Source organism: Pristiophorus japonicus, unplaced genomic scaffold, assembly GCF_044704955.1.
Source record: "Pristiophorus japonicus isolate sPriJap1 unplaced genomic scaffold, sPriJap1.hap1 HAP1_SCAFFOLD_572, whole genome shotgun sequence".
NCBI lineage: Eukaryota > Metazoa > Chordata > Chondrichthyes > Pristiophoridae > Pristiophorus > Pristiophorus japonicus.
The window spans coordinates 104797-124526 of NW_027254480.1; the positions used below are offsets into that span (position 1 = coordinate 104797).

General features: G+C 43.6%; 20 non-coding genes across 20 annotated transcripts; all 20 read right to left on the bottom strand.

Moving 5' to 3' along the window:
* Nucleotides 1–191: 191 nt before the first annotated feature.
* Nucleotides 192–263, bottom strand: trnad-guc (transfer RNA aspartic acid (anticodon GUC)). Its single transcript has one exon. It is a non-coding gene; the product is annotated as a tRNA-Asp (tRNA).
* A 1580-nt stretch (nt 264–1843) lies between these two features.
* Nucleotides 1844–1925, bottom strand: trnas-aga (transfer RNA serine (anticodon AGA)). The gene has a single exon. It is a non-coding gene; the product is annotated as a tRNA-Ser (tRNA).
* Nucleotides 1926–2141: 216 nt separating this feature from the next.
* On the bottom strand, nt 2142–2213 carry trnad-guc (transfer RNA aspartic acid (anticodon GUC)). Its single transcript has one exon. It is a non-coding gene; the product is annotated as a tRNA-Asp (tRNA).
* Nucleotides 2214–3793: 1580 nt separating this feature from the next.
* Nucleotides 3794–3875, bottom strand: trnas-aga (transfer RNA serine (anticodon AGA)). The gene has a single exon. It is a non-coding gene; the product is annotated as a tRNA-Ser (tRNA).
* Nucleotides 3876–4091: 216 nt separating this feature from the next.
* Nucleotides 4092–4163, bottom strand: trnad-guc (transfer RNA aspartic acid (anticodon GUC)). The gene has a single exon. It is a non-coding gene; the product is annotated as a tRNA-Asp (tRNA).
* A 1580-nt stretch (nt 4164–5743) lies between these two features.
* On the bottom strand, nt 5744–5825 carry trnas-aga (transfer RNA serine (anticodon AGA)). The gene has a single exon. It is a non-coding gene; the product is annotated as a tRNA-Ser (tRNA).
* Nucleotides 5826–6041: 216 nt separating this feature from the next.
* On the bottom strand, nt 6042–6113 carry trnad-guc (transfer RNA aspartic acid (anticodon GUC)). The gene has a single exon. It is a non-coding gene; the product is annotated as a tRNA-Asp (tRNA).
* Nucleotides 6114–7681: 1568 nt separating this feature from the next.
* Nucleotides 7682–7763, bottom strand: trnas-aga (transfer RNA serine (anticodon AGA)). Its single transcript has one exon. It is a non-coding gene; the product is annotated as a tRNA-Ser (tRNA).
* A 216-nt stretch (nt 7764–7979) lies between these two features.
* trnad-guc (transfer RNA aspartic acid (anticodon GUC)) lies at nt 7980–8051 on the bottom strand. The gene has a single exon. It is a non-coding gene; the product is annotated as a tRNA-Asp (tRNA).
* A 1581-nt stretch (nt 8052–9632) lies between these two features.
* Nucleotides 9633–9714, bottom strand: trnas-uga (transfer RNA serine (anticodon UGA)). Its single transcript has one exon. It is a non-coding gene; the product is annotated as a tRNA-Ser (tRNA).
* A 216-nt stretch (nt 9715–9930) lies between these two features.
* On the bottom strand, nt 9931–10002 carry trnad-guc (transfer RNA aspartic acid (anticodon GUC)). Its single transcript has one exon. It is a non-coding gene; the product is annotated as a tRNA-Asp (tRNA).
* A 1581-nt stretch (nt 10003–11583) lies between these two features.
* On the bottom strand, nt 11584–11665 carry trnas-aga (transfer RNA serine (anticodon AGA)). The gene has a single exon. It is a non-coding gene; the product is annotated as a tRNA-Ser (tRNA).
* A 216-nt stretch (nt 11666–11881) lies between these two features.
* On the bottom strand, nt 11882–11953 carry trnad-guc (transfer RNA aspartic acid (anticodon GUC)). The gene has a single exon. It is a non-coding gene; the product is annotated as a tRNA-Asp (tRNA).
* A 1580-nt stretch (nt 11954–13533) lies between these two features.
* On the bottom strand, nt 13534–13615 carry trnas-uga (transfer RNA serine (anticodon UGA)). Its single transcript has one exon. It is a non-coding gene; the product is annotated as a tRNA-Ser (tRNA).
* A 216-nt stretch (nt 13616–13831) lies between these two features.
* On the bottom strand, nt 13832–13903 carry trnad-guc (transfer RNA aspartic acid (anticodon GUC)). Its single transcript has one exon. It is a non-coding gene; the product is annotated as a tRNA-Asp (tRNA).
* A 1580-nt stretch (nt 13904–15483) lies between these two features.
* Nucleotides 15484–15565, bottom strand: trnas-aga (transfer RNA serine (anticodon AGA)). Its single transcript has one exon. It is a non-coding gene; the product is annotated as a tRNA-Ser (tRNA).
* Nucleotides 15566–15781: 216 nt separating this feature from the next.
* On the bottom strand, nt 15782–15853 carry trnad-guc (transfer RNA aspartic acid (anticodon GUC)). The gene has a single exon. It is a non-coding gene; the product is annotated as a tRNA-Asp (tRNA).
* Nucleotides 15854–17433: 1580 nt separating this feature from the next.
* Nucleotides 17434–17515, bottom strand: trnas-aga (transfer RNA serine (anticodon AGA)). Its single transcript has one exon. It is a non-coding gene; the product is annotated as a tRNA-Ser (tRNA).
* A 216-nt stretch (nt 17516–17731) lies between these two features.
* Nucleotides 17732–17803, bottom strand: trnad-guc (transfer RNA aspartic acid (anticodon GUC)). The gene has a single exon. It is a non-coding gene; the product is annotated as a tRNA-Asp (tRNA).
* A 1581-nt stretch (nt 17804–19384) lies between these two features.
* Nucleotides 19385–19466, bottom strand: trnas-aga (transfer RNA serine (anticodon AGA)). The gene has a single exon. It is a non-coding gene; the product is annotated as a tRNA-Ser (tRNA).
* Between the last annotated feature and the right edge of the window lie 264 nt (nt 19467–19730).

The following is a 19730-nucleotide window of genomic DNA, read 5'->3' on the forward strand; positions in this document are numbered from 1 at the left end:
CTCAGAAAAAACTCAGTCATCCATCTCTGTGCAGCAGACGGCCAAAGAATCCTGAAAAAGTCTCCGTTTGCTAAAAATCTGGAAGATGCAAACTCCTCTACCTGTATTTTCACAGTTCGATTTCGCTCTGGAATTTTTAATATGTATCTACCAAGAAACAGAAGTAAAAATTAACATTTTGAAACATCTGCCTCCCTGTCGGGGAATTGAACCCCGGTCTCCCGCGTGACAGGCGGGGATACTCACCACTATACTAACGAGGATCTGACGGATAGCTCCTCTGTCGGAGCAGGAATCGAGCTGTGAACAGAACTGGACACCATGAGAAGTCGACAGACACATTGAGAGACAGAGACAAACCGACAAACAGGGAGAGACAGACACCGAGATAGAGACAACGAGAGACAGAAAGTGTGAGACTGAGAAGGAGAGGCAGATTGGGTGAGAAAAAGACTCAAACACATACAGAGACAGAGATTTGTGTGTTTGATCTATGAAGAGAGAAAGGGAAAGAGTGAGAGAAAGACAATGATAAAGACAGTGACAAGGAGAGAGACAGATAGAGAGAAAGAGATAGAGACTAAAACAGAAAATGATGGAAATACTTCTCAGGTTAGAGGCAGGGACTAACAGAGACAGGCAAAGAAATGGACAGACCGAAATGATGGGAAAGAGAGAGCCAGTCAGACAAAGAATCTGAGAGAATCCCATTGGAACAGACGTGGGCACCGTGAGAAAGAGACAGATTGAGAGACTGAGACAAACGGAGAAACAGGGACAGACAGAGTGAGTCAGACTGAGAGAGACAAAGACTCAGACATACAAACACATGCACAGCTCTGTGTAGAGAGAGAGAGAGGCAGAGACCGAGCGACACAGATACATTTCACAATTTCATTTCATTATCGGTTCAGAGTGACACATAGTTACAGAAAATTGTTGATTCAACCGATGAAAATCGGACATCACTGATCAGAATGGGAGGAAATTTGTGTTAAAATAAATAGAAACCAGGAGTGGGGAAGAACCCACGGTGGAAAACCCTTTGAAGTTAAGGCCAACGACATAACCACTCGGTTATCCTGGCCCGATGAGAGTTTGGATTCTGTCTCTGTGACAAACTGGGCTTCAACCCCAACCCCACATACAAACACATGCACATAGTCTTTTAGTGAGCATTTACGAACATTTTGAGGAATATTGACACGGGGGCAACTCTCCTACTCTGTTTCGAGTAATGCTCTGGGACCTTTCATATCCACCCGAGGGTGCAGACGGAGCTTCAATTTAACATTTCATCCGAAAGTCAACAGCTTCAACATTGCAAAATTCCGCAAGTGCTGCACTTGAGTGTTAGCCAAGATGATATGCTCAAGTCCAAGGAGTGCGACTTGAAGACACAAACTCCTGATTCAGTCGAGAATGCTGCCACTGAACCAAAGCCGATACAAAAGTTCACAACCGTATTATTTTCCCCAAGTCTTTTTTATAAGTTCCAGGACATACCAAATTCATGGTGATGATTTCCACAGACAGTTGCACATACACAGAGACAAAAATAGAGCTAGACAGACACAGAGACACAGATAACCAAAAATTTACACGCACCAACGGGCATGCACAGCTGCCTTAGACATCTCGAGGGATAGACAGGCTGAATCACTGTCGCAACTATGACTGATTGTTGCGATTTTTTAATCGGATGTATCGTGAATATTGCAGATTAATAAAAATGAGAACAAATGTCAGTGTTGAAAGGAGTGGGACGTTATTCCAATTATCACATGATCAGTTTGGTCGAGAACTGGTTAAATTGTGAAATGGAATGAAAAATGCTGAGAATCGTAGTCGGCAGGATTCGAACCTGCGCGGGAAAATCCCAATGGATTTCTAGTCCATCGCCTTAACCACTCGGCCACGACTACTGTGTCGCTGGCTTTTTAAACGTTACTCAGAAAAAACTCAGTCATCCATCTCTGTGCAGCAGACGGCCAAAGAATCCTGAAAAAGTCTCCGTTTGCAAAAATTCTGGAAGAGGCAAACTCCTCCACATGTATTTTCACAGTTCGATTTCGCTCTGGAATTTTTAATATGTATCTACCAAGAAACAGAAGTAAAAATCAACATTTTGAAACATCTGCCTCCCCGTCGGGGAATTGAACCCCGGTCTCCCGCGTGACAGGCGGGGATACTTACCACTATACTAACGAGGAACTGAAGGATAGCTGCTCTGTCGGAGCAGGAATCGAGCTGTGAACAGAACTGGACACCATGAGAAGTCGACAGACACATTGAGAGACAGATACAAACCGACAAACAGGGAGAGACAGACACCGAGATAGAGACAACGAGAGACAGAAAGTGTGAGACTGAGAAGGAGAGGCAGATTGGGTGAGAAAAACCTCAAACACATACAGAGACAGAGATTTGTGTGTTTGATCTATTAAGAGAGAAAGGGAAAGAGTGAGAGAAAGACAATGATAAAGACAGTGACAAGGAGAGAGACAGATAGAGAGAAAGAGATAGAGACTAAAACAGAAAATGATGGAAATACTTCTCAGGTTAGAGGCAGGGACTAACAGAGACAGGCAAAGAAATGGACAGACCGAAATGATGGGAAAGAGAGAGCCAGTTAGACAAAGAATCTGAGAGAATCCCATTGGAACAGACGTGGGCACCGTGAGAAAGAGACAGATTGAGAGACTGAGACAAACGGAGAAACAGGGACAGACAGAGTGAGTCAGACTGAGAGAGACAAAGACTCAGACATACAAACACATACACAGCTCTGTGTAGAGAGAGAGAGAGGCAGAGACCGAGCGACACAGATACATTTCACAATTTCATTTCATTATCGGTTCAGAGTGACACATAGTTACAGAAAATTGTTGATTCAACCGATGAAAATCGGACATCACTGATCAGAATGGGAGGAAATCTGTGTTAAAATAAATAGAAACCAGAAGTGGGGAAGAACCCACGGTGGAAAACCCTTTGAAGTTTAAGGCCAACGACATAACCACTCGGTTATCCTGGCCCTGTGAGAGCTTGGATTCTGTCTCTGTGACAAACTGGGCTTCAACACCAACCCCACATACAAACACATGCACATAGTCTTTTAGTGAGCATTTACGAACATTTTGAGGAATATTGACACGGGGGCAACTCTCCTACTCTGTTTCGAGTAATGCTCTGGGACCTTTCATATCCACCCGAGGGTGCAGACGGAGCTTCAATTTAACATTCCATCCGAAAGTCAACAGCTTCAACATTGCAAAATTCCCCAAGTGCTGCACTTGAGTGTTAGCCAAGATGATATGCTCAAGTCCAAGGAGTGCGACTTGAAGACACAAACTCCTGATTCAGTCGAGAATGCTGCCACTGAACCAAAGCCGATACAAAAGTTCACAACCGTATTATTTTCCCCAAGTCTTTTTTATAAGTTCCAGGACATACCAAATTCATGGTGATGATTTCCACAGACAGTTGCACATACACAGAGACAAAAATAGAGATAGACAGACACAGAGACACAGATAACCAAAAATTTACACGCACCAACGGGCATGCACAGCTGCCTTAGACATCTCGAGGGATAGACAGGCTGAATCACTGTCGCAACTATGACTGATTGTTGCGATTTTTTAATCGGATGTATCGTGAATATTGCAGATTAATAAAAATGAGAACAAATGTCAGTGTTGAAAGGTGTGGGACGTTATTCCAATTATCACATGATCAGTTTGGCAGCGAACTGGTTAAATTGTGAAATGGAATGAAAAATGCTGAGAATCGTAGTCGGCAGGATTCGAACCTGCGCGGGAAAATCCCAATGGATTTCTAATCCATCGCCTTAACCACTCGGCCACGACTACTGTGTCGCTGGCTTTTTAAACGTTACTCAGAAAAAACTCAGTCATCCATCTCTGTGCAGCAGACGGCCAAAGAATCCTGAAAAAGTCTCCGTTTGCTAAAAATCTGGAAGATGCAAACTCCTCTACCTGTATTTTCACAGTTCGATTTCGCTCTGGAATTTTTAATATGTATCTACCAAGAAACAGAAGTAAAAATTAACATTTTGAAACATCTGCCTCCCCGTCGGGGAATTGAACCCCGGTCTCCCGCGTGACAGGCGGGGATACTCACCACTATACTAACGAGGAACTGACGGATAGCTGCTCTGTCGGAGCAGGAATCGAGCTGTGAACAGAACTGGACACCATGAGAAGTCGACAGACACATTGAGAGACAGAGACAAACCGACAAACAGGGAGAGACAGACACCGAGATAGAGACAACGAGAGACAGAAAGTGTGAGACTGAGAAGGAGAGGCAGATTGGGTGAGAAAAAGACTCAAACACATACAGAGACAGAGATTTGTGTGTTTGATCTATGAAGAGAGAAAGGGAAAGAGTGAGAGAAAGACAATGATAAAGACAGTGACAAGGAGAGAGACAGATAGAGAGAAAGAGATAGAGACTAAAACAGAAAATGATGGAAATACTTCTCAGGTTAGAGGCAGGGACTAACAGAGACAGGCAAAGAAATGGACAGACCGAAATGATGGGAAAGAGAGAGCCAGTCAGACAAAGAATCTGAGAGAATCCCATTGGAACAGACGTGGGCACCGTGAGAAAGAGACAGATTGAGAGACTGAGACAAACGGAGAAACAGGGACAGACAGAGAGAGTCAGACTGAGAGAGACAAAGACTCAGACATACAAATACATGCACAGCTCTGTGTAGAGAGAGAGAGAGGCAGAGACCGAGCGACACAGATACATTTCACAATTTCATTTCATTATCGGTTCAGAGTGACACATAGTTACAGAAAATTGTTGATTCAACCGATGAAAATCGGACATCACTGATCAGAATGGGAGGAAATTTGTGTTAAAATAAATAGAAACCAGGAGTGGGGAAGAACCCACGGTGGAAAACCCTTTGAAGTTAAGGCCAACGACATAACCACTCGGTTATCCTGGCCCGATGAGAGTTTGGATTCTGTCTCTGTGACAAACTGGGCTTCAACCCCAACCCCACATACAAACACATGCACATAGTCTTTTAGTGAGCATTTACGAACATTTTGAGGAATATTGACACGGGGGCAACTCTCCTACTCTGTTTCGAGTAATGCTCTGGGACCTTTCATATCCACCCGAGGGTGCAGACGGAGCTTCAATTTAACATTTCATCCGAAAGTCAACAGCTTCAACATTGCAAAATTCCCCAAGTGCTGCACTTGAGTGTTAGCCAAGATGATATGCTCAAGTCCAAGGAGTGCGACTTGAAGACACAAACTCCTGATTCAGTCGAGAATGCTGCCACTGAACCAAAGCCGATACAAAAGTTCACAACCGTATTATTTTCCCCAAGTCTTTTTTATAAGTTCCAGGACATACCAAATTCATGGTGATGATTTCCACAGACAGTTGCACATACACAGAGACAAAAATAGAGCTAGACAGACACAGAGACACAGATAACCAAAAATTTACACGCACCAACGGGCATGCACAGCTGCCTTAGACATCTCGAGGGATAGACAGGCTGAATCACTGTCGCAACTATGACTGATTGTTGCGATTTTTTAATCGGATGTATCGTGAATATTGCAGATTAATAAAAATGAGAACAAATGTCAGTGTTGAAAGGAGTGGGACGTTATTCCAATTATCACATGATCAGTTTGGTCGAGAACTGGTTAAATTGTGAAATGGAATGAAAAATGCTGAGAATCGTAGTCGGCAGGATTCGAACCTGCGCGGGAAAATCCCAATGGATTTCTAGTCCATCGCCTTAACCACTCGGCCACGACTACTGTGTCGCTGGCTTTTTAAACGTGACTCAGAAGAAACTCAGTCATCCATCTCTGTGCAGCAGACGGCCAAAGAATCCTGAAAAAGTCTCCGTTTGCAAAAAATCTGGAAGAGGCAAACTCCTCCACATGTATTTTCACAGTTCGATTTCGCTCTGGAATTTTTAATATATATCTACCAAGAAACAGAAGTAAAAATCAACATTTTGAAACATCTGCCTCCCCGTCGGGGAATTGAACCCCAGTCTCCCGCGTGACAGGCGGGGATACTTACCACTATACTAACGAGGACCTGAAGGATAGCTGCTCTGTCGGAGCAGGAATCGAGCTGTGAACAGAACTGGACACCATGAGAAGTCGACAGACACATTGAGAGACAGATACAAACCGACAAACAGGGAGAGACAGACACCGAGATAGAGACAACGAGAGACAGAAAGTGTGAGACTGAGAAGGAGAGGCAGATTGGGTGAGAAAAACCTCAAACACATACAGAGACAGAGATTTGTGTGTTTGATCTATTAAGAGAGAAAGGGAAAGAGTGAGAGAAAGACAATGATAAAGACAGTGACAAGGAGAGAGACAGATAGAGAGAAAGAGATAGAGACTAAAACAGAAAATGATGGAAATACTTCTCAGGTTAGAGGCAGGGACTAACAGAGACAGGCAAAGAAATGGACAGACCGAAATGATGGGAAAGAGAGAGCCAGTCAGACAAAGAATCTGAGAGAATCCCATTGGAACAGACGTGGGCACCGTGAGAAAGAGAGAGATTGAGAGACTGAGACAAACGGAGAAACAGGGACAGACAGAGTGAGTCAGACTGAGAGAGACAAAGACTCAGACATACAAACACATACACAGCTCTGTGTAGAGAGAGAGAGAGGCAGAGACCGAGCGACACAGATACATTTCACAATTTCATTTCATTATCGGTTCAGAGTGACACATAGTTACAGAAAATTGTTGATTCAACCGATGAAAATCGGACATCACTGATCAGAATGGGAGGAAATCTGTGTTAAAATAAATAGAAACCAGAAGTGGGGAAGAACCCACGGTGGAAAACCCTTTGAAGTTTAAGGCCAACGACATAACCACTCGGTTATCCTGGCCCTGTGAGAGCTTGGATTCTGTCTCTGTGACAAACTGGGCTTCAACACCAAACACATGCACATAGTCTTTTAGTGAGCATTTACGAACATTTTGAGGAATATTGACACGGGGGCAACTCTCCTACTCTGTTTCGAGTAATGCTCTGGGACCTTTCATATCCACCCGAGGGTGCAGACGGAGCTTCAATTTAACATTCCATCCGAAAGTCAACAGCTTCAACATTGCAAAATTCCCCAAGTGCTGCACTTGAGTGTTAGCCAAGATGATATGCTCAAGTCCAAGGAGTGCGACTTGAAGACACAAACTCCTGATTCAGTCGAGAATGCTGCCACTGAACCAAAGCCGATACAAAAGTTCACAACCGTATTATTTTCCCCAAGTCTTTTTTATAAGTTCCAGGACATACCAAATTCATGGTGATGATTTCCACAGACAGTTGCACATACACAGAGACAAAAATAGAGATAGACAGACACAGAGACACAGATAACCAAAAATTTACACGCACCAACGGGCATGCACAGCTGCCTTAGACATCTCGAGGGATAGACAGGCTGAATCACTGTCGCAACTATGACTGATTGTTGCGATTTTTTAATCGGATGTATCGTGAATATTGCAGATTAATAAAAATGAGAACAAATGTCAGTGTTGAAAGGTGTGGGACGTTATTCCAATTATCACATGATCAGTTTGGCAGCGAACTGGTTAAATTGTGAAATGGAATGAAAAATGCTGAGAATCGTAGTCGGCAGGATTCGAACCTGCGCGGGAAAATCCCAATGGATTTCTAATCCATCGCCTTAACCACTCGGCCACGACTACTGTGTCGCTGGCTTTTTAAACGTTACTCAGAAAAAACTCAGTCATCCATCTCTGTGCAGCAGACGGCCAAAGAATCCTATAAAAGTCTCCGTTTGCTAAAAATCTGGAAGATGCAAACTCCTCTACCTGTATTTTCACAGTTCGATTTCGCTCTGGAATTTTTAATATGTATCTACCAAGAAACAGAAGTAAAAATTAACATTTTGAAACATCTGCCTCCCCGTCGGGGAATTGAACCCCGGTCTCCCGCGTGACAGGCGGGGATACTCACCACTATACTAACGAGGAACTGACGGATAGCTCCTCTGTCGGAGCAGGAATCGAGCTGTGAACAGAACTGGACACCATGAGAAGTCGACAGACACATTGAGAGACAGAGACAAACCGACAAACAGGGAGAGACAGACACCGAGATAGAGACAACGAGAGACAGAAAGTGTGAGACTGAGAAGGAGAGGCAGATTGGGTGAGAAAAAGACTCAAACACATACAGAGACAGAGATTTGTGTGTTTGATCTATGAAGAGAGAAAGGGAAAGAGTGAGAGAAAGACAATGATAAAGACAGTGACAAGGAGAGAGACAGATAGAGAGAAAGAGATAGAGACTAAAACAGAAAATGATGGAAATACTTCTCAGGTTAGAGGCAGGGACTAACAGAGACAGGCAAAGAAATGGACAGACCGAAATGATGGGAAAGAGAGAGCCAGTCAGACAAAGAATCTGAGAGAATCCCATTGGAACAGACGTGGGCACCGTGAGAAAGAGACAGATTGAGAGACTGAGACAAACGGAGAAACAGGGACAGACAGAGTGAGTCAGACTGAGAGAGACAAAGACTCAGACATACAAACACATGCACAGCTCTGTGTAGAGAGAGAGAGAGGCAGAGACCGAGCGACACAGATACATTTCACAATTTCATTTCATTATCGGTTCAGAGTGACACATAGTTACAGAAAATTGTTGATTCAACCGATGAAAATCGGACATCACTGATCAGAATGGGAGGAAATTTGTGTTAAAATAAATAGAAACCAGGAGTGGGGAAGAACCCACGGTGGAAAACCCTTTGAAGTTTAAGGCCAACGACATAACCACTCGGTTATCCTGGCCCGATGAGAGTTTGGATTCTGTCTCTGTGACAAACTGGGCTTCAACCCCAACCCCACATACAAACACATGCACATAGTCTTTTAGTGAGCATTTACGAACATTTTGAGGAATATTGACACGGGGGCAACTCTCCTACTCTGTTTCGAGTAATGCTCTGGGACCTTTCATATCCACCCGAGGGTGCAGACGGAGCTTCAATTTAACATTTCATCCGAAAGTCAACAGCTTCAACATTGCAAAATTCCCCAAGTGCTGCACTTGAGTGTTAGCCAAGATGATATGCTCAAGTCCAAGGAGTGCGACTTGAAGACACAAACTCCTGATTCAGTCGAGAATGCTGCCACTGAACCAAAGCCGATACAAAAGTTCACAACCGTATTATTTTCCCCAAGTCTTTTTTATAAGTTCCAGGACATACCAAATTCATGGTGATGATTTCCACAGACAGTTGCACATACACAGAGACAAAAATAGAGCTAGACAGACACAGAGACACAGATAACCAAAAATTTACACGCACCAACGGGCATGCACAGCTGCCTTAGACATCTCGAGGGATAGACAGGCTGAATCACTGTCGCAACTATGACTGATTGTTGCGATTTTTTAATCGGATGTATCGTGAATATTGCAGATTAATAAAAATGAGAACAAATGTCAGTGTTGAAAGGAGTGGGACGTTATTCCAATTATCACATGATCAGTTTGGTCGAGAACTGGTTAAATTGTGAAATGGAATGAAAAATGCTGAGAATCGTAGTCGGCAGGATTCGAACCTGCGCGGGAAAATCCCAATGGATTTCAACTCCATCGCCTTAACCACTCGGCCACGACTACTGTGTCGCTGGCTTTTTAAACGTTACTCAGAAAAAACTCAGTCATCCATCTCTGTGCAGCAGACGGCCAAAGAATCCTGAAAAAGTCTCCGTTTGCAAAAAATCTGGAAGAGGCAAACTCCTCCACATGTATTTTCACAGTTCGATTTCGCTCTGGAATTTTTAATATGTATCTACCAAGAAACAGAAGTAAAAATCAACATTTTGAAACATCTGCCTCCCCGTCGGGGAATTGAACCCCGGTCTCCCGCGTGACAGGCGGGGATACTTACCACTATACTAACGAGGAACTGAAGGATAGCTGCTCTGTCGGAGCAGGAATCGAGCTGTGAACAGAACTGGACACCATGAGAAGTCGACAGACACATTGAGAGACAGATACAAACCGACAAACAGGGAGAGACAGACACCGAGATAGAGACAACGAGAGACAGAAAGTGTGAGACTGAGAAGGAGAGGCAGATTGGGTGAGAAAAAGACTCAAACACATACAGAGACAGAGATTTGTGTGTTTGATCTATGAAGAGAGAAAGGGAAAGAGTGAGAGAAAGACAATGATAAAGACAGTGACAAGGAGAGAGACAGATAGAGAGAAAGAGATAGAGACTAAAACAGAAAATGATGGAAATACTTCTCAGGTTAGAGGCAGGGACTAACAGAGACAGGCAAAGAAATGGACAGACCGAAATGATGGGAAAGACAGAGCCAGTCAGACAAAGAATCTGAGAGAATCCCATTGGAACAGACGTGGGCACCGTGAGAAAGAGACAGATTGAGAGACTGAGACAAACGGAGAAACAGGGACAGACAGAGTGAGTCAGACTGAGAGAGACAAAGACTCAGACATACAAACACATACACAGCTCTGTGTAGAGAGAGAGAGAGGCAGAGACCGAGCGACACAGATACATTTCACAATTTCATTTCATTATCGGTTCAGAGTGACACATAGTTACAGAAAATTGTTGATTCAACCGATGAAAATCGGACATCACTGATCAGAATGGGAGGAAATCTGTGTTAAAATAAATAGAAACCAGAAGTGGGGAAGAACCCACGGTGGAAAACCCTTTGAAGTTTAAGGCCAACGACATAACCACTCGGTTATCCTGGCCCTGTGAGAGCTTGGATTCTGTCTCTGTGACAAACTGGGCTTCAACACCAACCCCACATACAAACACATGCACATAGTCTTTTAGTGAGCATTTACGAACATTTTGAGGAATATTGACACGGGGGCAACTCTCCTACTCTGTTTCGAGTAATGCTCTGGGACCTTTCATATCCACCCGAGGGTGCAGACGGAGCTTCAATTTAACATTCCATCCGAAAGTCAACAGCTTCAACATTGCAAAATTCCCCAAGTGCTGCACTTGAGTGTTAGCCAAGATGATATGCTCAAGTCCAAGGAGTGCGACTTGAAGACACAAACTCCTGATTCAGTCGAGAATGCTGCCACTGAACCAAAGCCGATACAAAAGTTCACAACCGTATTATTTTCCCCAAGTCTTTTTTATAAGTTCCAGGACATACCAAATTCATGGTGATGATTTCCACAGACAGTTGCACATACACAGAGACAAAAATAGAGATAGACAGACACAGAGACACAGATAACCAAAAATTTACACGCACCAACGGGCATGCACAGCTGCCTTAGACATCTCGAGGGATAGACAGGCTGAATCACTGTCGCAACTATGACTGATTGTTGCGATTTTTTAATCGGATGTATCGTGAATATTGCAGATTAATAAAAATGAGAACAAATGTCAGTGTTGAAAGGTGTGGGACGTTATTCCAATTATCACATGATCAGTTTGGCAGCGAACTGGTTAAATTGTGAAATGGAATGAAAAATGCTGAGAATCGTAGTCGGCAGGATTCGAACCTGCGCGGGAAAATCCCAATGGATTTCTAATCCATCGCCTTAACCACTCGGCCACGACTACTGTGTCGCTGGCTTTTTAAACGTTACTCAGAAAAAACTCAGTCATCCATCTCTGTGCAGCAGACGGCCAAAGAATCCTGAAAAAGTCTCCGTTTGCTAAAAATCTGGAAGATGCAAACTCCTCTACCTGTATTTTCACAGTTCGATTTCGCTCTGGAATTTTTAATATGTATCTACCAAGAAACAGAAGTAAAAATTAACATTTTGAAACATCTGCCTCCCCGTCGGGGAATTGAACCCCGGTCTCCCGCGTGACAGGCGGGGATACTCACCACTATACTAACGAGGAACTGACGGATAGCTCCTCTGTCGGAGCAGGAATCGAGCTGTGAACAGAACTGGACACCATGAGAAGTCGACAGACACATTGAGAGACAGAGACAAACCGACAAACAGGGAGAGACAGACACCGACATAGAGACAACGAGAGACAGAAAGTGTGAGACTGAGAAGGAGAGGCAGATTGGGTGAGAAAAAGACTCAAACACATACAGAGACAGAGATTTGTGTGTTTGATCTATGAAGAGAGAAAGGGAAAGAGTGAGAGAAAGACAATGATAAAGACAGTGACAAGGAGAGAGACAGATAGAGAGAAAGAGATAGAGACTAAAACAGAAAATGATGGAAATACTTCTCAGGTTAGAGGCAGGGACTAACAGAGACAGGCAAAGAAATGGACAGACCGAAATGATGGGAAAGAGAGAGCCAGTCAGACAAAGAATCTGAGAGAATCCCATTGGAACAGACGTGGGCACCGTGAGAAAGAGACAGATTGAGAGACTGAGACAAACGGAGAAACAGGGACAGACAGAGTGAGTCAGACTGAGAGAGACAAAGACTCAGACATACAAACACATGCACAGCTCTGTGTAGAGAGAGAGAGAGGCAGAGACCGAGCGACACAGATACATTTCACAATTTCATTTCATTATCGGTTCAGAGTGACACATAGTTACAGAAAATTGTTGATTCAACCGATGAAAATCGGACATCACTGATCAGAATGGGAGGAAATTTGTGTTAAAATAAATAGAAACCAGGAGTGGGGAAGAACCCACGGTGGAAAACCCTTTGAAGTTAAGGCCAACGACATAACCACTCGGTTATCCTGGCCCGATGAGAGTTTGGATTCTGTCTCTGTGACAAACTGGGCTTCAACCCCAACCCCACATACAAACACATGCACATAGTCTTTTAGTGAGCATTTACGAACATTTTGAGGAATATTGACACGGGGGCAACTCTCCTACTCTGTTTCGAGTAATGCTCTGGGACCTTTCATATCCACCCGAGGGTGCAGACGGAGCTTCAATTTAACATTTCATCCGAAAGTCAACAGCTTCAACATTGCAAAATTCCCCAAGTGCTGCACTTGAGTGTTAGCCAAGATGATATGCTCAAGTCCAAGGAGTGCGACTTGAAGACACAAACTCCTGATTCAGTCGAGAATGCTGCCACTGAACCAAAGCCGATACAAAAGTTCACAACCGTATTATTTTCCCCAAGTCTTTTTTATAAGTTCCAGGACATACCAAATTCATGGTGATGATTTCCACAGACAGTTGCACATACACAGAGACAAAAATAGAGCTAGACAGACACAGAGACACAGATAACCAAAAATTTACACGCACCAACGGGCATGCACAGCTGCCTTAGACATCTCGAGGGATAGACAGGCTGAATCACTGTCGCAACTATGACTGATTGTTGCGATTTTTTAATTGGATGTATCGTGAATATTGCAGATTAATAAAAATGAGAACAAATGTCAGTGTTGAAAGGAGTGGGACGTTATTCCAATTATCACATGATCAGTTTGGTCGAGAACTGGTTAAATTGTGAAATGGAATGAAAAATGCTGAGAATCGTAGTCGGCAGGATTCGAACCTGCGCGGGAAAATCCCAATGGATTTCAACTCCATCGCCTTAACCACTCGGCCACGACTACTGTGTCGCTGGCTTTTTAAACGTTACTCAGAAAAAACTCAGTCATCCATCTCTGTGCAGCAGACGGCCAAAGAATCCTGAAAAAGTCTCCGTTTGCAAAAAATCTGGAAGAGGCAAACTCCTCCACATGTATTTTCACAGTTCGATTTCGCTCTGGAATTTTTAATATGTATCTACCAAGAAACAGAAGTAAAAATCAACATTTTGAAACATCTGCCTCCCCGTCGGGGAATTGAACCCCGGTCTCCCGCGTGACAGGCGGGGATACTTACCACTATACTAACGAGGAACTGAAGGATAGCTGCTCTGTCGGAGCAGGAATCGAGCTGTGAACAGAACTGGACACCATGAGAAGTCGACAGACACATTGAGAGACAGATACAAACCGACAAACAGGGAGAGACAGACACCGAGATAGAGACAACGAGAGACAGAAAGTGTGAGACTGAGAAGGAGAGGCAGATTGGGTGAGAAAAACCTCAAACACATACAGAGACAGAGATTTGTGTGTTTGATCTATTAAGAGAGAAAGGGAAAGAGTGAGAGAAAGACAATGATAAAGACAGTGACAAGGAGAGAGACAGATAGAGAGAAAGAGATAGAGACTAAAACAGAAAATGATGGAAATACTTCTCAGGTTAGAGGCAGGGACTAACAGAGACAGGCAAAGAAATGGACAGACCGAAATGATGGGAAAGAGAGAGCCAGTCAGACAAAGAATCTGAGAGAATCCCATTGGAACAGACGTGGGCACCGTGAGAAAGAGACAGATTGAGAGACTGAGACAAACGGAGAAACAGGGACAGACAGAGTGAGTCAGACTGAGAGAGACAAAGACTCAGACATACAAACACATACACAGCTCTGTGTAGAGAGAGAGAGAGGCAGAGACCGAGCGACACAGATACATTTCACAATTTCATTTCATTATCGGTTCAGAGTGACACATAGTTACAGAAAATTGTTGATTCAACCGATGAATATCGGACATCACTGATCAGAATGGGAGGAAATCTGTGTTAAAATAAATAGAAACCAGAAGTGGGGAAGAACCCACGGTGGAAAACCCTTTGAAGTTTAAGGCCAACGACATAACCACTCGGTTATCCTGGCCCTGTGAGAGCTTGGATTCTGTCTCTGTGACAAACTGGGCTTCAACACCAACCCCACATACAAACACATGCACATAGTCTTTTAGTGAGCATTTACGAACATTTTGAGGAATATTGACACGGGGGCAACTCTCCTACTCTGTTTCGAGTAATGCTCTGGGACCTTTCATATCCACCCGAGGGTGCAGACGGAGCTTCAATTTAACATTCCATCCGAAAGTCAACAGCTTCAACATTGCAAAATTCCCCAAGTGCTGCACTTGAGTGTTAGCCAAGATGATATGCTCAAGTCCAAGGAGTGCGACTTGAAGACACAAACTCCTGATTCAGTCGAGAATGCTGCCACTGAACCAAAGCCGATACAAAAGTTCACAACCGTATTATTTTCCCCAAGTCTTTTTTATAAGTTCCAGGACATACCAAATTCATGGTGATGATTTCCACAGACAGTTGCACATACACAGAGACAAAAATAGAGATAGACAGACACAGAGACACAGATAACCAAAAATTTACACGCACCAACGGGCATGCACAGCTGCCTTAGACATCTCGAGGGATAGACAGGCTGAATCACTGTCGCAACTATGACTGATTGTTGCGATTTTTTAATCGGATGTATCGTGAATATTGCAGATTAATAAAAATGAGAACAAATGTCAGTGTTGAAAGGTGTGGGACGTTATTCCAATTATCACATGATCAGTTTGGCAGCGAACTGGTTAAATTGTGAAATGGAATGAAAAATGCTGAGAATCGTAGTCGGCAGGATTCGAACCTGCGCGGGAAAATCCCAATGGATTTCTAATCCATCGCCTTAACCACTCGGCCACGACTACTGTGTCGCTGGCTTTTTAAACGTTACTCAGAAAAAACTCAGTCATCCATCTCTGTGCAGCAGACGGCCAAAGAATCCTGAAAAAGTCTCCGTTTGCTAAAAATCTGGAAGATGCAAACTCCTCTACCTGTATTTTCACAGTTCGATTTCGCTCTGGAATTTTTAATATGTATCTACCAAGAAACAGAAGTAAAAATTAACATTTTGAAACATCTGCCTCCCCGTCGGGGAATTGAACCCCGGTCTCCCGCGTGACAGGCGGGGATACTCACCACTATACTAACGAGGAACTGACGGATAGCTCCTCTGTCGGAGCAGGAATCGAGCTGTGAACAGAACTGGACACCATGAGAAGTCGACAGACACATTGAGAGACAGAGACAAACCGACAAACAGGGAGAGACAGACACCGAGATAGAGACAACGAGAGACAGAAAGTGTGAGACTGAGAAGGAGAGGCAGATTGGGTGAGAAAAAGACTCAAACACATACAGAGACAGAGATTAGTGTGTTAGATCTATGAAGAGAGAAAGGGAAAGAGTGAGAGAAAGACAATGATAAAGACAGTGACAAGGAGAGAGACAGATAGAGAGAAAGAGATAGAGACTAAAACAGAAAATGATGGAAATACTTCTCAGGTTAGAGGCAGGGACTAACAGAGACAGGCAAAGAAATGGACAGACCGAAATGATGGGAAAGAGAGAGCCAGTCAGACAAAGAATCTGAGAGAATCCCATTGGAACAGACGTGGGCACCGTGAGAAAGAGACAGATTGAGAGACTGAGACAAACGGAGAAACAGGGACAGACAGAGTGAGTCAGACTGAGAGAGACAAAGACTCAGACATACAAACACCTGCACAGCTCTGTGTAGAGAGAGAGAGAGGCAGAGACCGAGCGACACAGATACATTTCACAATTTCATTTCATTATCGGTTCAGAGTGACACATAGTTACAGAAAATTGTTGATTCAACCGATGAAAATCGGACATCACTGATCAGAATGGGAGGAAATTTGTGTTAAAATAAATAGAAACCAGGAGTGGGGAAGAACCCACGGTGGAAAACCCTTTGAAGTTAAGGCCAACGACATAACCACTCGGTTATCCTGGCCCGATGAGAGTTTGGATTCTGTCTCTGTGACAAACTGGGCTTCAACCCCAACCCCACATACAAACACATGCACATAGTCTTTTAGTGAGCATTTACGAACATTTTGAGGAATATTGACACGGGGGCAACTCTCCTACTCTGTTTCGAGTAATGCTCTGGGACCTTTCATATCCACCCGAGGGTGCAGACGGAGCTTCAATTTAACATTTCATCCGAAAGTCAACAGCTTCAACATTGCAAAATTCCCCAAGTGCTGCACTTGAGTGTTAGCCAAGATGATATGCTCAAGTCCAAGGAGTGCGACTTGAAGACACAAACTCCTGATTCAGTCGAGAATGCTGCCACTGAACCAAAGCCGATACAAAAGTTCACAACCGTATTATTTTCCCCAAGTCTTTTTTATAAGTTCCAGGACATACCAAATTCATGGTGATGATTTCCACAGACAGTTGCACATACACAGAGACAAAAATAGAGCTAGACAGACACAGAGACACAGATAACCAAAAATTTACACGCACCAACGGGCATGCACAGCTGCCTTAGACATCTCGAGGGATAGACAGGCTGAATCACTGTCGCAACTATGACTGATTGTTGCGATTTTTTAATCGGATGTATCGTGAATATTGCAGATTAATAAAAATGAGAACAAATGTCAGTGTTGAAAGGAGTGGGACGTTATTCCAATTATCACATGATCAGTTTGGTCGAGAACTGGTTAAATTGTGAAATGGAATGAAAAATGCTGAGAATCGTAGTCGGCAGGATTCGAACCTGCGCGGGAAAATCCCAATGGATTTCTAGTCCATCGCCTTAACCACTCGGCCACGACTACTGTGTCGCTGGCTTTTTAAACGTTACTCAGAAAAAACTCAGTCATCCATCTCTGTGCAGCAGACGGCCAAAGAATCCTGAAAAAGTCTCCGTTTGCAAAAAATCTGGAAGAGGCAAACTCCTCCACATGTATTTTCACAGTTCGATTTCGCTCTGGAATTTTTAATATGTATCAACCAAGAAACAGAAGTAAAAATCAACATTTTGAAACATCTGCCTCCCCGTCAGGGAATTGAACCCCGGTCTCCCGCGTGACAGGCGGGGATACTTACCACTATACTAACGAGGAACTGAAGGATAGCTGCTCTGTCGGAGCAGGAATCGAGCTGTGAACAGAACTGGACACCATGAGAAGTCGACAGACACATTGAGAGACAGAGACAAACCGACAAACAGGGAGAGACAGACACCGAGACAGAGACAACGAGAGACAGAAAGTGTGAGACTGAGAAGGAGAGGCAGATTGGGTGAGAAAAAGACTCAAACACATACAGAGACAGAGATTTGTGTGTTTGATCTATGAAGAGAGAAAGGGAAAGAGTGAGAGTAAGACAATGATAAAGACAGTGACAAGGAGAGTGACAGATAGAGAGAAAGAGATAGAGACTAAAACAGAAAATGATGGAAATACTTCTCAGGTTAGTGGCAGGGACTAACAGAGACAGGCAAAGAAATGGACGGACCGAAATGATGGGAAAGAGAGAGCCAGTCAGACAAAGAATCTGAGAGAATCCCATTGGAACAGACGTGGGCACCGTGAGAAAGAGACAGATTGAGAGACTGAGACAAACGGAGAAACAGGGACAGACAGAGTGAGTCAGACTGAGAGAGACAAAGACTCAGACATACAAACACATACACAGCTCTGTGTAGAGAGAGAGAGAGGCAGAGACCGAGCGACACAGATACATTTCACAATTTCATTTCATTATCGGTTCAGAGTGACACATAGTTACAGAAAATTGTTGATTCAACCGATGAAAATCGGACATCACTGATCAGAATGGGAGGAAATCTGTGTTAAAATAAATAGAAACCAGAAGTGGGGAAGAACCCACGGTGGAAAACCCTTTGAAGTTTAAGGCCAACGACATAACCACTCGGTTATCCTGGACCTGTGAGAGCTTGGATTCTGTCTCTGTGACAAACTGGGCTTCAACACCAACCCCACATACAAACACATGCACATAGTCTTTTAGTGAGCATTTACGAACACATTGAGGAATATTGACACGGGGGCAACTCTCCTACTCTGTTTCGAGTAATGCTCTGGGACTTTTCATATCCACCCGAGGGTGCAGACGGAGCTTCAATTTAACATTTCATCCGAAAGTCAACAGCTTCAACATTGCAAAATTCCCCAAGTGCTGCACTTGAGTGTTAGCCAAGATGATATGCTCAAGTCCAAGGAGTGCGACTTGAAGACACAAACTCCTGATTCAGTCGAGAATGCTGCCACTGAACCAAAGCCGATACAAAAGTTCACAACCGTATTATTTTCCCCAAGTCTTTTTTATAAGTTCCAGGACATACCAAATTCATGGTGATGATTTCCACAGACAGTTGCACACACACAGAGACAAAAATAGAGATAGACAGACACAGAGACACAGATAACCAAAAATTTACACGCACCAACGGGCATGCACAGCTGCCTTAGACATCTCGAGGGATAGACAGGCTGAATCACTGTCGCAACTATGACTGATTGTTGCGATTTTTTAATCGGATGTATCGTGAATTTTGCAGATTAATAAAAATGAGAACAAATGTCAGTGTTGAAAGGTGTGGGACGTTATTCCAATTATCACATGATTAGTTTGGTAGCGAACTGGTTAAATTGTGAAATGGAATGAAAAATGCTGAGAATCGTAGTCGGCAGGATTCGAACCTGCGCGGGAAAATCCCAATGGATTTCTAGGCCATCGCCTTAACCACTCGGCCACGACTACTGTGTCGCTGGCTTTTTAAACGTTACTCAGAAAAAACTCAGTCATCCATCTCTGACAGCAGACGGCCAAAGAATCCTGAAAAAGTCTCCGTTTGCAAAAAATCTGGAAGAGGCAAACTCCTCCACATGTATTTTCACAGTTCGATTTCTTCTGGAATTTTTAATATGTATCTACCAAGAAACAGAAGTAAAAATCAACATTTTGAAACATCTGCCTCGCCGTCGGGGAATTGAACCCTGGTCTCCCGCGTGACAGGCGGGGATA